The 13027-nt window shown below is 46.5% G+C and overlaps 1 long non-coding RNA gene across 8 annotated transcripts in view; it reads right to left on the bottom strand.

Annotated features, from left to right (window-relative positions):
* Positions 1 to 12652, bottom strand: part of LOC309814430 — a 372229-nt gene extending 359577 nt beyond the window's left edge. For all 8 annotated transcript variants that reach the window (XR_014295675.1, XR_014295676.1, XR_014295677.1 and 5 more), the window contains exon 1: positions 12389 to 12652. This is a non-coding gene — a long non-coding RNA (uncharacterized lncRNA). The remainder of the gene's footprint in view (positions 1 to 12388) is intronic.
* Positions 12653 to 13027: the final 375 nt, after the last annotated feature.

Genomic DNA, 13027 nt, shown 5'->3' with positions numbered 1-13027 from the left:
TGGATGGATGGATGGATGAATGGGTGAATAGGTATATCTCAAGTAACATGATGCACATTTTCACGGTGACATGGTGTACTTTCAAGTTATTTTTCAGAACAACACAAAGCTCTCACAAATGCCAAAATTTAAGCACTTTTTTTTTCTAAACCTGCTGATTATCTCATTCTTTTTCTTCCCCTGGTATTATACTTTCCTCCAAACATGTACGTAGTCCTTCTCTGAGCTAATTCAGCACTGCTTACAGGCAAGGAACACTATTATTATTGCCATTTGACACATGAGGAAACATAAGCACAGATAGGTAAGGAAGAAAAGCCCTGCAGTTAGCAAGTGGTAGAACCAAAGTTCCAACCCAAACCTGTTTGATTGCAAAACCTCCACCTCCTCTTTCACAAAGCCTCCATCTTAAAAGAGGAAAATGAGACCTAGCAAGGGCAGGTGGCTAGTCCAAGGTCACACACATAGTTGAGGTCCAGAGCCCAGGTTAGAATGCCCTCTCTCGGCTCCTTCCACCAGCCAGATTCCAGAGCAATCTTTTCAAAGATTCTCTTGGAGTTCTCTCTCCCTCATGTGGCCATCTGTCTTTCCAGGCTTGGGGGAGCCCTGGGCGCACTTTGTGGCCATCAGCAACATAAAACGGGTGAAAATATTTTAGTTAGATCTTCTCCTCTTGATGGGTGAGAATTTTCCAGGTCTGGGCACCCTTGAAATCTCCCAACGTCAGCCATCATCAGCTGTAACTGGCACCTCTGCTAATAAATTGAGAATGTCACATCTCCCAAACTGCATTATTACCGTTTATAATTCTGATTGTTCATTTGCATACGAAAATTAGTCCTGTGACATGCGTGAATTTTATTTTATTCTTGAACTAATTATAAACAAGAATGCCACATTATTTACATAACTGATTATTGTTCCTTATGTTCCCCTGTTTTTAAATTGGGGGCCCATTCTCCATTGGTTAACTACGTAGATGAAAAATCCAAGAACATTTCTAAAGTTTAGGAACTTGTTCTATTTGCATCAAATACAAATTCCTTTGTATGAAAGATAATACGCTTTCCATTTTAATAGGCCTAAATTAGGTTGATCTTAATTTATAGTTAATTTGAATGAATAATTCCTGTCTACCTGAGTCTGTTTTTTCAGCAGCTCATTGTAAATGTTTATTAACCCATAAATCTGCTGCCTTCCTTTAGGAGGTGATTTTAAGGTCCCCCCGTAAAACTAGAGGGAATGTGGTACAGAGAAAAAAAAAGCACAAGAGCAGTTAAGAAACCCTTGTACAAGTCCCTATGCTGTAAGTCACATACTGTGTGCCTTTGGGCAAATACCTAACCCTCTCTGAGCCTCAGGTTTCTCAGTCATTAAATGAGTGGATACTAAGATTTTGACCCCCTCTAACCTTACGGGGTTGTGGGGAGGTAGAGAAGTGTAGGTATCTTCTTCATCTTACCTTTGATTATACCTGCTCCCAAATGTATTGATCAGCATCTTAAATCTGTCTCCCCTCATGAGAAGTTGACCCATTTTGTTGGCCACTATAAATAAGGGGGAAAAGATTCTACCCAGAAGAGGACTGGAAGGGCTACCATGCTAATGGTGGTATTCCAGGCATAGTGAACCTTTGGGAAGACAAGGGTTGTGCAGATCGCATGGCTGGGACTCCTAGGCATCAATCACACCATGAAGATATGAACCACGCTGCTGTGTGTACAGGGGAAAGAACTCTGGAGTCTGAAAGGCTGTGTCTGGCACTCTATAGGCAAGTGAGGTCTGTTCCTTGCCCTTGAGGGTCTGAGAGTCTCAAGGGGGCAGAGTCTCAAGGGGGCAGATACAACTTGGGTTGTTGCCTATCACACCCACAAGACAGGACTTCTAAAGAAATGAATAACAGAGACATGAACTCGAAATAGGTCACAAATGTGGGATTAAAATAAATCAGGTTTGGTTGGGGGCAGAAGTGGAAGTTAAATCCTTGTTCTCCTGGCCTGGGAGGGGCTCTGCATTCACACAATGACCCTTCTGCTAAATTGATACATTAATTTGTTCAAACAATCGTTTCTGTAATTAAACAGAGAGTGCTGAGGAGAACCTACAACAAAGGTGTCTTATTTAACTCTGAGTGGGAATCCAGTGACCTCTCCCCCAGTCTGTTCAGCAGTGGAGATAGGACCATTAATTGGGTGTTTTAGGTACAAACACCGTTGTCCAAGCAGTCATGGAGCTAAGTGGCCCCAAAGTTGCCAATGAACTCTAGTCTACGGCTTAAAGATGCAGCCTTTGTTTTTCCAAGTCTCGGTATCTATTTATTATGCAGAGAGGTCTGGGATTGGAGGGGACCATAATTAGAATGAGCAGCAACTCTCACTTAGTGAAGACAGCCTTTTTAGGGTGCTCCTGAGAGATGGAGGCCCTCCGAGCTTCTCACAAATCAAAAAAAAAAAAAAAAGTCCATCAATAAGGCACTCATCACTTTATAAGGAAATGGAACCAAAACGCAATGAAATACCCACGTGAGGAGCTGAGTTCATCAGACTCAGAACTCGGGCATTAATTGGCTGCTGCCCTCTTTCCACTAGAGCTCAGCTGGCGGGGGGCGGGGGGGGGGTTGCATCTCTGTCCAAGGTCCTTAAGTGAGATCTCTGCTCTCTCGATCATCCTGCAGTTTCTTTGGCCACTTGAACAGTAGTAAGAAAGAAAGGAGGGAGGGCAGGGAGGGAGAGAGAGGAAGAAAGAGACAGAGAGAGACAGTATTGGAGAAAAACGACTGTTTTGACATGGTTTTCAAGTAACTGCCGTTACCAAGAAAGAAAACTGTTTTCCTTTGGAAAGTCAAGAGAGCACTTGCTTCGTCTTCACCTCCCCCAACAAGGCTGTCAGCCTGTGGCTTTGTTATGTTCAAATTCCCATGTTGAGACTTGGCCCTGCACGGGCCTTGGGTTGAAGAGAATGTCCAGGATCCCAGCTTTAGTGACTAAGGAGGGCTGCTTCTAGTCTCGTCAATAGGGTTTGGACTATGATCAACTACCATACTGCTATCACCTGCTAGAAAGGGTACGAGCGCAAATCAGACTGCTGAGTTCTAATCTTGGTTCTGCATGCACACGCTGTGTTACCAGGGACAAGCATCCTTCCCTCTCTGGCTCTCAGGTATTACAACTTCAAAGTCAGGGAGTCAAGCCAAATGGATTTGAGGTCATCCATCCCTCTGCTGACGTTCTGAAATTCCTCATGCCAATTTTTTTCCAGGAGTGAAAGAAATGACCACATTTCTCACTTAAAATGGCCAAAAAAGCATTTCTCCTCTATTAGGCAACTACTGGGCCAAGCAGCAGAAATGGAAGAAGGTAAGTTCCTCAGCATAAGAAATACATCTTTGCCTCCCATAAGGCAAAATGCAGACCATCCAGAGCTTTCTGTGTTCACTATTTTACTCACTTCTCACAGCAACCCTAAGAGGTGAACACTGTTGTAATCCCCAATTTACAGATAAGAAAACTAAAGCCCAAGAGATGAAGTGACTTATTCAAGGTCACCTAGAGGAGCTGGCACTCTAAACCCTAGCTGTCTCAGTCCGAATTATTTTCACTATACTGGGCTTCTACACGAGGGTCATTTTGAACATACAACCTACCCTGATGAGCCCCACTGACCTCAGGGACAGAACGTCCAGGCTCCCTCAGCCCCTCTGAACTGGCTCTGTCCTGACTTCCTGGGTAACACGTTCTCACTAAGGCCTCTGCCAACTAGTTTTTCTTCTTGGATACATGTTATGCCAAGCTGCAGTCCCAAGCACAGGGACCGAATGAAGGCTGGCTTTTAATTAGGAGGCCCATGATTGTTTGCTGTGACTTCGATAATAAGCATTGTTGAGACCTGGGGAAATCATTAAACAAGCAGAGAGGTAACAAGTCTTGCTCAGGATTCATGCTTGCGGACCTACAGAGGGAGAAGAAGGGAGGAGGTCCCTTCTCAGGGAGTGTAGTGCTGCTTCCAGGCCCAGGGCTAAGATAAACAGGACCAGACTCTGATTTAGGAGGGAAGCACTGGTCTGTTTCCACCCCTCCCACCCAGTGCTCCCTGCAAGAAGGAAAGCTACTCTGTCTCTGTCCCTGTCTGCCCAGCCAGGGAAAGGTTTCTTAGAGCATTAAGTGTCAGAGCTGAAAGGGACTTGAAGACCCCAGGTGAAGGCCACTCACTATCCTCCAAGCATGTGCCAGCTCCAAACATGACAGAGAATTTTCCTTGACTGAGACAAGATCTGTGTCCCTGTATTCTCTCTTTAGACATGCACTAAGCACATATTCACTCAAGTTTAGATTCTGTGTCAGAGACTGGACTAGATTCTGGGGACATCATGGTGAACAGGAAGAGTCTTGTCTTCAGTGGGGGCAGTGACATAGCTCACATTCCCCAAGCCTACTCTCCGTGCCAGATTTAACATACACAGTTTAGTCACTTGTTTCTTTTAAAACACAGTTCTGGTCACTCACCAATCTGTCATCTCAGAGTTACAAATCTGATACATATATCAGTCCCCTGGGAAAGACAATCATGTCCCACCCACCTCACGCACACCCCAGACCCAAACTCAAACGCATGCAATTCAACCATTCAAAAGACAGTTACTAAGGTCCTACCAGGTGCCAAGGGGCCAACTGTGAATTAAAAAAAACATGAGTTTTGCTTCCCTGGAGTTTTGGGTCTGCTGAGAATGAGAGGCATTCATCAAACAAGCATAGAATAAATATATTCATGCCATTGGTGCCACGTGTGATGGTGGAAATGAACAGGTACAGTAAGGGAGGCGCATACGCAGGGGTGGGGACCGACCCAGCTAGGAGGCACTGGAGGCGGGGTGGGGGTGGGGGAGTTTCTAGGAGAAGGTGAGCTTTAGACCAAGGCCTGAAAGATGAGAGGCTGCCGTCACATGACGCTCAGACAGAAGGATGAGCAGAGGGAGGCCCCAAGGTGACCACAGGGATGGTCCATCTGAAGACATGAAAAGAGGCCTTGAGATTGGAGTAAGGTTGTTAAGGGTGGAATATCCCAGGATGGGGTCGGCAAAGGAGCCACAGTCATGTGGGTCCTTGTCTCCCAAGCAAAGCCCTTTGGGATTTCCTCTAAGTGCAATGGGAAGCCACTGAAAGTCAGAAGCAGGAAAGGGTGTGAGCTAATTCACATTTTAGGCCATAGAGGGGAAGAGGCAAGTGCGGAAGAAGAGAGAGGCAGGAAGAGGGGACTATGCAGGGGGCCACGTCCCCACATGTTCACACACCCTCCCCCTTCACCCTTTTCACACTCACAGAGCTTCAAGAGGAAGTGTGCAGAGAGATAGCTGGTCTGTGTGCAGGCCGGAACATGGGGGGCCTAGAAGGTGTTGGGAGACCTTACTTCTTTTTTTAAAATTTATTTTATTGAAGTATAGTTGATTTACAATGTTGTGTTAATTTCTGCTATACAGCAAAGTGATTCAGTTTTATATATATATATATATATATATATATATATATATATATATACACACACACACATTCTTTTTCATATTCTTTTCCATTACGGTTTATCACAGGGTATTGAATATAGTTCCCTGTGCTATACAGTGGGACCTTGTTGTTTATCTATCCTATATATACTAGTTTGCATCTGCTAATCCCAAACTCCCAATCCAACCCTCCCCCACCCCACCCCCACCCCCACGGCAACCACAAGTCTGTTCTCTATGTCTGTGAGGCTGTTTCTGTTTCATAGATAAGTTCATTTGTGTCATATTTTAGATTCCACATATAAGTGATATCATATGGTATTTGTCTTTCTCTTTGTGACTTACTTCGCTTAATATGATCATCTCTAGGTCCATCCATGTTGCTGCAAATGGCCTTATTTCATTCTTTTTACGGCTGAGTAGTATTCCACTGTATATATAGATACCACATCTTCTTTATCCATTCATCTGTTGTTGGACATTTAGGTTGTTTCCACGTCTTGGCTACTGTAAACAGTGCTGCATAGGGGTGCATATAATCTTTTTGAATTATAGTTTTGTCTGGATATATGCCCAGGAGTGGGATTGCTGGATCATATGGCAACTCTATTTTTAGTTTTTTGAGGACACTCCATACTGTTCTTCAGAGTGGCTGCACCAATTTACCTTCCCACCAACAGTGTAGGAGGGTTCCCTTTTGGGAGACCTTGTTTCTAATCTTTCTGTTTGGTCCCTGGACCTCAGGCCCCTCATCTTGAAGAGTAAGAACAACACATGTATGGGACCTTAGAAAGCCCCTTGAAACAGGATTCTGTTCCCTATAGAATTGAACATTGTAAAAGGTAATGAGCTGCCCATCACAAGCAGAAGCTGAGCAACTACATGGGTGGGAAACTTAAATAGAAAGAATAAAGCTAAACAATTATTTATCTCCTACTGCCAGTTATCAGGACAAATGTTTGTATACCTCCCTTATGCTTTTAACAAAAATGTGAGGTCAGAATTATTAGCCCCCTTTTACAGATGAGAGAACTGAGGCCTATACAAACAAAGTGACTTGCCTAAGGTCACTCAGCGAGCAACAAGGAAAGCTAACATGTTTCAGATGCTAATTGTTTCCCAGGTGTTATACCATTTAATCTCCCAACAATACTACGAAGACAACAGTACTTCATCCCTGTTTTACAAATGAGAAAACTGAGGCCAAGAGAAGTTAGATGAGTCACCCAGTCACCCAGTAAGGAAGTAAGGATGTCCACATTCTATCTCCAGAGCCCTGATTTCTGACTCTCAACACCAAATTCTCTCCTAAAATTTCAACTCTCACTTTCAAAGTCAATTCTGGCTGACTCCAGAGTTCATCCTCTATGTCCTGCCCATGCAGCACCTCCTTGGCCCCCTGGGGATCTGTGAATTCCCTTCTGTATTATTTTCCTAGGCTGCTGTAACAAAGCACCACAAATTGGGCAGCTTAGAACAACAGAAATTTATTGTCTCACAGTTCTGAGGCCAGAAGTCCAAAATCAAGACGTCAGCAGGACCAGGCTCTCTCTTCCCCTAGGGAAGGGTCCCTTCCAGGCTCCTCTCCCAGCTTCTGGCAGTTCCTTGGCTTGTGGCAGCATAACTCCAGTCTTCACATGGAGTTCTCCCTATGTGTGTGTCTCCAAAGCTCTCCCTTTTATACAGACATCAGACGTATTGGACTAGGAGTCCACCCTACTCCAGTGTGACCTCAACTTGACTACTCACATCTACAACGACCCTATTTCTAAATAATGTCACAGTCTAAGGTACTGGGGGTTAAGTCTTCCACATAGGGATTTGGGATGGGGACACACAATTCAATCTGTAACTCCTTCCAAACCCATGTGTCTTTGCCTATGGGGAACAGGTGAGTAATGAGGCTCTGATGGACCCTGGACCGCTACAGACATCATGTTCCCTCCCTCCATTCTGCACCACTCGCCAGCCTCACCCCTCTATGCCAGATGCCCAAGGCTCTGCTTTGGGTCCTGGTGTCATCCTGTATTAGTGACACAGAGGAGCAGCCAGGAACCAGGGAGGAAACTCTCATCCCTTCCAGGGGAGGCGGGTGAATATTTCTTATGGTGCAAGGGAGTGGAATTCCATACAGCCACTTCCTGCAAATGCAACATGACACCTCATAATGGGGCAATATCAGTACAAATCCGGCCTCGTGGCAGCCCAGAGCCTCCTAGTAATTCCTCACATATTGTGCTCATGTTACTGTAAATACAATCGCCAAACTCAGGCTTCCACTGCAGCCAACTGATCAGAAAGGATCACCCCCATTTCTGCAGCTGAGAAGACTGAGGCCCGCAGAAGGTAACTGACCCTTGATCACACAGCAGATGAATCATCCCCAGCTGGACAAGAGCCAAAGAAGCAGAGAAGGAATGAGGAGGGTTGGTTCCCTGATGCCACATCTGGAAAGAGGTGGGAGCCGGACAGAGGGCCTCAATGGGCCAAGGCCTGGGGGATGGGATGAGGGAGGGGTAAGGAACAGATGTGGTTGGACAGAAAAAGAGCTAAGTGCCAGGGTACAAGCGAGAAAGAAATGGAGCCCAAGGAAGTTATTGGAGTTGGGTGGACTTGGGCAAGAGGTGAGTGGGCTGCTAGGGCAGGGAGAAATCCAAAGTCAGGCATCCAGGGGTACGGCCTTGGGTCTTGACAGAGAGAGAGCCCAAGCCAGAGGGAGAGTGTTTTCATGCTTCCTCCTGACTGGCCCACCGGGAGGAGGCCCAGCCAACGCCTGGGAGTGTAAAGAGCATCCAATCCCTAGGATGAAAACTGAGCTTCAGGACAATCTCCTGTTTTGGCAGAAAATCTGCAGCACTTAAGAAGCAAGACTGGAGCCTAGAGGTGGGAAGTGGGAGGGAGTGTTGGTTATTTTCCTTTCGGCCTCTATCCCAAGCCCATTCTCCTTCCTTCCCTGCTCTGCTCTGAGTCCCAGGAGGCTGACCCATGGGGACCACATTACCCCATCTTCTAACTTGGGGTGAGATAATGAAGCCAATGGTGGGAGGTGGGAGGAAAGCAGCCAGTGCCTGATACCAAAAAGCCAATGGAGATCTCACTACAAAGAGGAGAGGGACTTCTTGAGGATGAAGCTATCACAGAGGGAAGAGAGGTTGAAAGATAAATGCCTGCGTGCTTTATTCAGGCACCTGGATTCAGCCATGCCTGAAGGCCTCCTTCAAAAGTTTTCAATTTGATGATCCAACAAATTTTCTTTTTCCCTTAAGTTAGCCCCTGCATCCAAAAGAGTCCTGACGGGCTCGGGTGATCCTGTGGTATTACAAAATGAGCAATTCACTTGTGACTGGACTGTCCAGGGTTTTAATCACAGCTCTGCATGACCTTGGGCAAGACACATCAATCTCTGAGTGTATCCTTTCACACCTGCAATCTCCCGGGCAGAAGAATTAAATAAAATAATACCCATAAAAGCAGCTAGGTTATACTGGATGTGCCAAATAAATGAGTTTACTGCAAATTCTCTCCCCTTTCTGGGTCCCAGGATCCTAATAAGGAAAATGTGGACCCCAGCGCTGATGAGTTGTATGTTTCATAAGACCCCATACACTGTCTTATACTGCCATGCTCTCCCCGCCCCTTGGATTGTTAGTAAAAAGCTACCATTTTGTGTGATTTTTGTGCAAGTGGCATGACATCCCTGGGTATCAGTTTCCTCAAATATATTGCCTACCAAATGTTGTGAAACTGAGGTAACACATGTAAAGTCTTAGAACAGGGTCTGGAACATAATACATGCTCAATGAATGCTGGCTATTTTGTTGGTGGAGGTGGTGGTTTTAAGAATAATAAGTATTGTTATTATCTCTGAGCACCTGCTCTGGTTTTGTTTATACACCGTCTCATTTAGATCTTGCCAACACAGCCCTGCGAGGTCGGTGATGATGTCCCAACCACACAGATGGGATACAGCTCAGAGAAGTTGAGTTACTTACCTGACTGCTGGAGCTGGGATGTGCTTAAGAACTACTTGGCATCACCTTCCTGGAGTGGTGTCCCCACCCACATTCAGCCAGCCACTATCTCTGAACTTAGAAAGGCATCTTTTTGGCACCCAGCAGGTGCAAGCCCTCCAGAGAAGTTTCCCAAGTTTGCTTCTCCAGCCATCTCCCTTTGCAAACACACTTTCTGTTCATGTGAATGAAACCCGCTAACTGGTATGGTGTCTGCTCTAATTATAGGCTGCCCAGCCTGTGCCAAGAGGAAGCTGGTTCGTGTACACTTGAGTAGATTTCAAATCGGATTTTGTGAGTCCCCAGCATGAGGGAAGGAGGCCAAGTTCTCCTCCGGAAAAAAATAACGGGAAATGCTGGCGCATGTGAGCGTTCCCAGCTCCCCTCCTGCTGGAGCAGGTGATGTCTTCTGCTCCCCAGATTACAGAGCCCTCTTTCCAGTTTCTTTGCCTCTGTCTCTAGCCTTTTCCAGGAGCTGGAAAGCTGGGGGAAGGAACGGGAGATGCAATCCGAGTGCTGAAATGGAGGAGGTATAGCAAAGTGGAAACAATACTTTGGAATCAGAGGAAACTATTCGATAAACTCTGAATGAAGCTCTGCCTCATTTCAGCTTTCGCTGCCCTTCTGAGTCTCAAGCTCCTCATCTATCAAACAGGGGTGCCAATACTTTCCCCACGATGATCCAAGGATGTGTGTTGCAGTGTTTATTCGACATTTATCCAGTAGTTACAGTGTGGCCTATTTTGTGCTGCATTGTACCAGTTACAGCTATGAATAAGATGCAGCCCTGGGATCTTTAGAACTCCAGGTCAAGCTAGAAGCAAGCCATTTGATGCTTATGGCACATTGTGATGAGAGAAGGACAGGGCTCTACAGGAAGGAGGGGCACGTGATCAAGAACTGTTGCATCCCAGAAGACTTCCTGGAGGAGGTGTGTCTAGGCTGCAACCTCAAGGATGACTCAGATTAAAGGAGGACAGGGCAAAGAGTACCCTCCTTCACGTGGGAAGAGTCTATGTGAGGGCCAAGATAGAACAGAAAACAACACGTTTCAGAAACATCATTTAGAATGGCCAAAATCGGGGGTGGGGGTTGGGCAGGAATGGCCAAAATGGCCAAAATAAAGAAAGGTTTTTTTTCGGGCCTCCCTGGTGGCGCAGTGGTTGAGAGTCCGCCTGCCGAAGCAGGGGATACGGGTTCGTGCCCCGGTCTGGGAGGATCCCATATGCCGCGGAGCGGCTGGGCCCGTGAGCCATGGCCGCTGGGCCTGCGCATCCGGAGCCTGTGCTCCGCAACGGGAGAGGCCACAACAGTGAGAGGCCCGCATACCGCAAAAAGAAAAAAAAAAAAAAAAAAAAAAAAGAAAGGTTTTTTTAAAATCATGGAATTCAACAGAGCCAATCAAAATAACATTGACAAAGAACACTTTTTTTTTTCTCTAGTCTATCGCTGGCACTAATTTGTAAGCTTTTCAAGGGCAAAACTGTTTTAATCATATTTGTAAGTCCTGTAATGCTTTCTTTACATTTTTTATTTTTTAGTATAATTTTATTTTTTATTGAAATATAGTTGCTGTATAGTATTATATAAGTTACAGATGTACAGTATAGTGAGTCATGATTTTAAAGGTTATACTCCATTTACAATTATTATAAAATATTGGCTATATTTCCCATGGTGTACAGTATACCCCTGTAGATTATTTTATACCGAATAGTTTGTACCTCTTACTCCCCCACGCCTATATTACCCCTCTTCTCCCCACTGGTAACCGCCAGTTTGTTCTCTATGACGCTGCTTCTTTTTTGTTATAGTCACTAATTTGTTGTATTTTTTTAGATTCCACATATGTGATATCATATAATATTTGTCTTTCTCTGTCTGACTTACTTCATTCAGTATGATAATCTCTAGGTCCATCCATGTTGCTGCAAATGGCAATATTTCATTCTTTTATATGGCTGAGCAGTAGTCCACTGTATATATACACCACATCCTCTATCCATGCATCTGTTGATGAACCCTTAGGTTGCTTCATACCTCGGCAATTGCAAATAATGCTGCTATGAACATAGGGGTGCATGTATCTTTTCGTATTAGTGGGTTTTTTTTCAGATATATACCCTTTTTTCGGATATATGCTGCATTTCTCCTTAACAAATGTTCTAAAGAGGGGCAGATGGGCCTTGATGAAAACACAGGAAAAAAAAACATGAAGTTTCTGCAGCATTATTGGCACCATCATTAGTCTGGCGAGAGCAACTGCACTTACCATCGGTTTTGGAATTTCAGAAACATCGTCATAGACACACCCAGAATGTCTGACCAAATGTCTGGACACTCTGTGATCCCATCAAGTTAACACATAAAATTAACCATCAAAGCGTTATAAGAGAGATCAGCCATAGTGGCCGGGTAGAAATATCTTGCGCTCACCTCCTCTCAGGAGCACACCAAAATCACAACTATCTGCAGAACAACCATGGATGAGAAAGACCAGAACCTACCAGAAAAGATCTTCCACCACTAAAGAAGAAACCACAGTGAGCCGGGCAGGAGGTAGACTCGTGATACAGCCAAATCCCATACCCCCAGGTGGGCGACCCACACACCGGAGAATAATTACTCCGCAGAGGTTCTCCCACAGGGGTGAGACCTCTGAGCCCCACGTCGGGCTCCCCAGCCCGGGGCCCTGCACAGGTTAGACGAGCCCCCAGAGCATTTGGCTTTGAAGGCGGGCGGGCCTTCATTTCAGGAGTCCCAGGGGGCCGGGGGAAAACAGAGGCTTCACTCCTAAAGGGCTTAAAGGGCTCACACAAAATCTCACGCGCTCTAGGACACGGGGCAGAAGCGGTCATTTGATAGGAGCCTGGGCCAGACCTACCTGCTGGTCTTGGAAGGTCCCCAGGTGAGGCGAGGAGACTAGGGCTCATCCTGGCAGCAGCCATATTTGGGAGCTCCTTCCACTGAGGGAGACTGATGCCGGCCTCCAGCTCCTTAGCGACAAGACCTGGACTCGCCCGACAGCCTGCTAGGGCCAGTGCTGGGACGCCTCAGGCCAAGCAACTAACTGGGGTGGGACACAGCCCCACCCACCAGCAGTCAGGCTGACCTAAAAACACAGGCCTCTGGATGCAGCCCTGCCCGCCAGAGGGCCGAGAACTCAGCTCCGCCCACAGTCCCAGAATCCCCTGCGCCCGGCTCCGCCCCTGGGAGCCTCCGGACCAGCCCCACCCACCTGGGGCGGACATAAGATGCAAGAAAACCGCAACCCCCCAGCCGGCGGACCCAGCCAGCTGACAGCAAGCCAGACCCTGCCCTGGGACCAGCTGGGCCCCAGCCCTGCCCACTAGCAGGCCAACACAAGCTTCAGGACACCCCTGACCCTGTACCCAACTGTGTCAGGAACTGCCCCCCATCACCTGTGAGCTGACACCAGTTCTGGGACCCCTGGGCCCTGCAGCCAGACTCCGGGACCCAGCTCTGCCTGCCAGTCTCTAGCACTAACCCCAGGACCTGGCTT

This window comes from Mesoplodon mirus, assembly GCF_964341445.2.
Source record: "Mesoplodon mirus genome assembly, chromosome: 13".
Taxonomy (NCBI): Eukaryota; Metazoa; Chordata; class Mammalia; order Artiodactyla; family Ziphiidae; genus Mesoplodon; species Mesoplodon mirus.
Note: the sequence above shows the minus strand (reverse complement) of the source record. Positions and strands in the feature narration are given on the sequence as shown.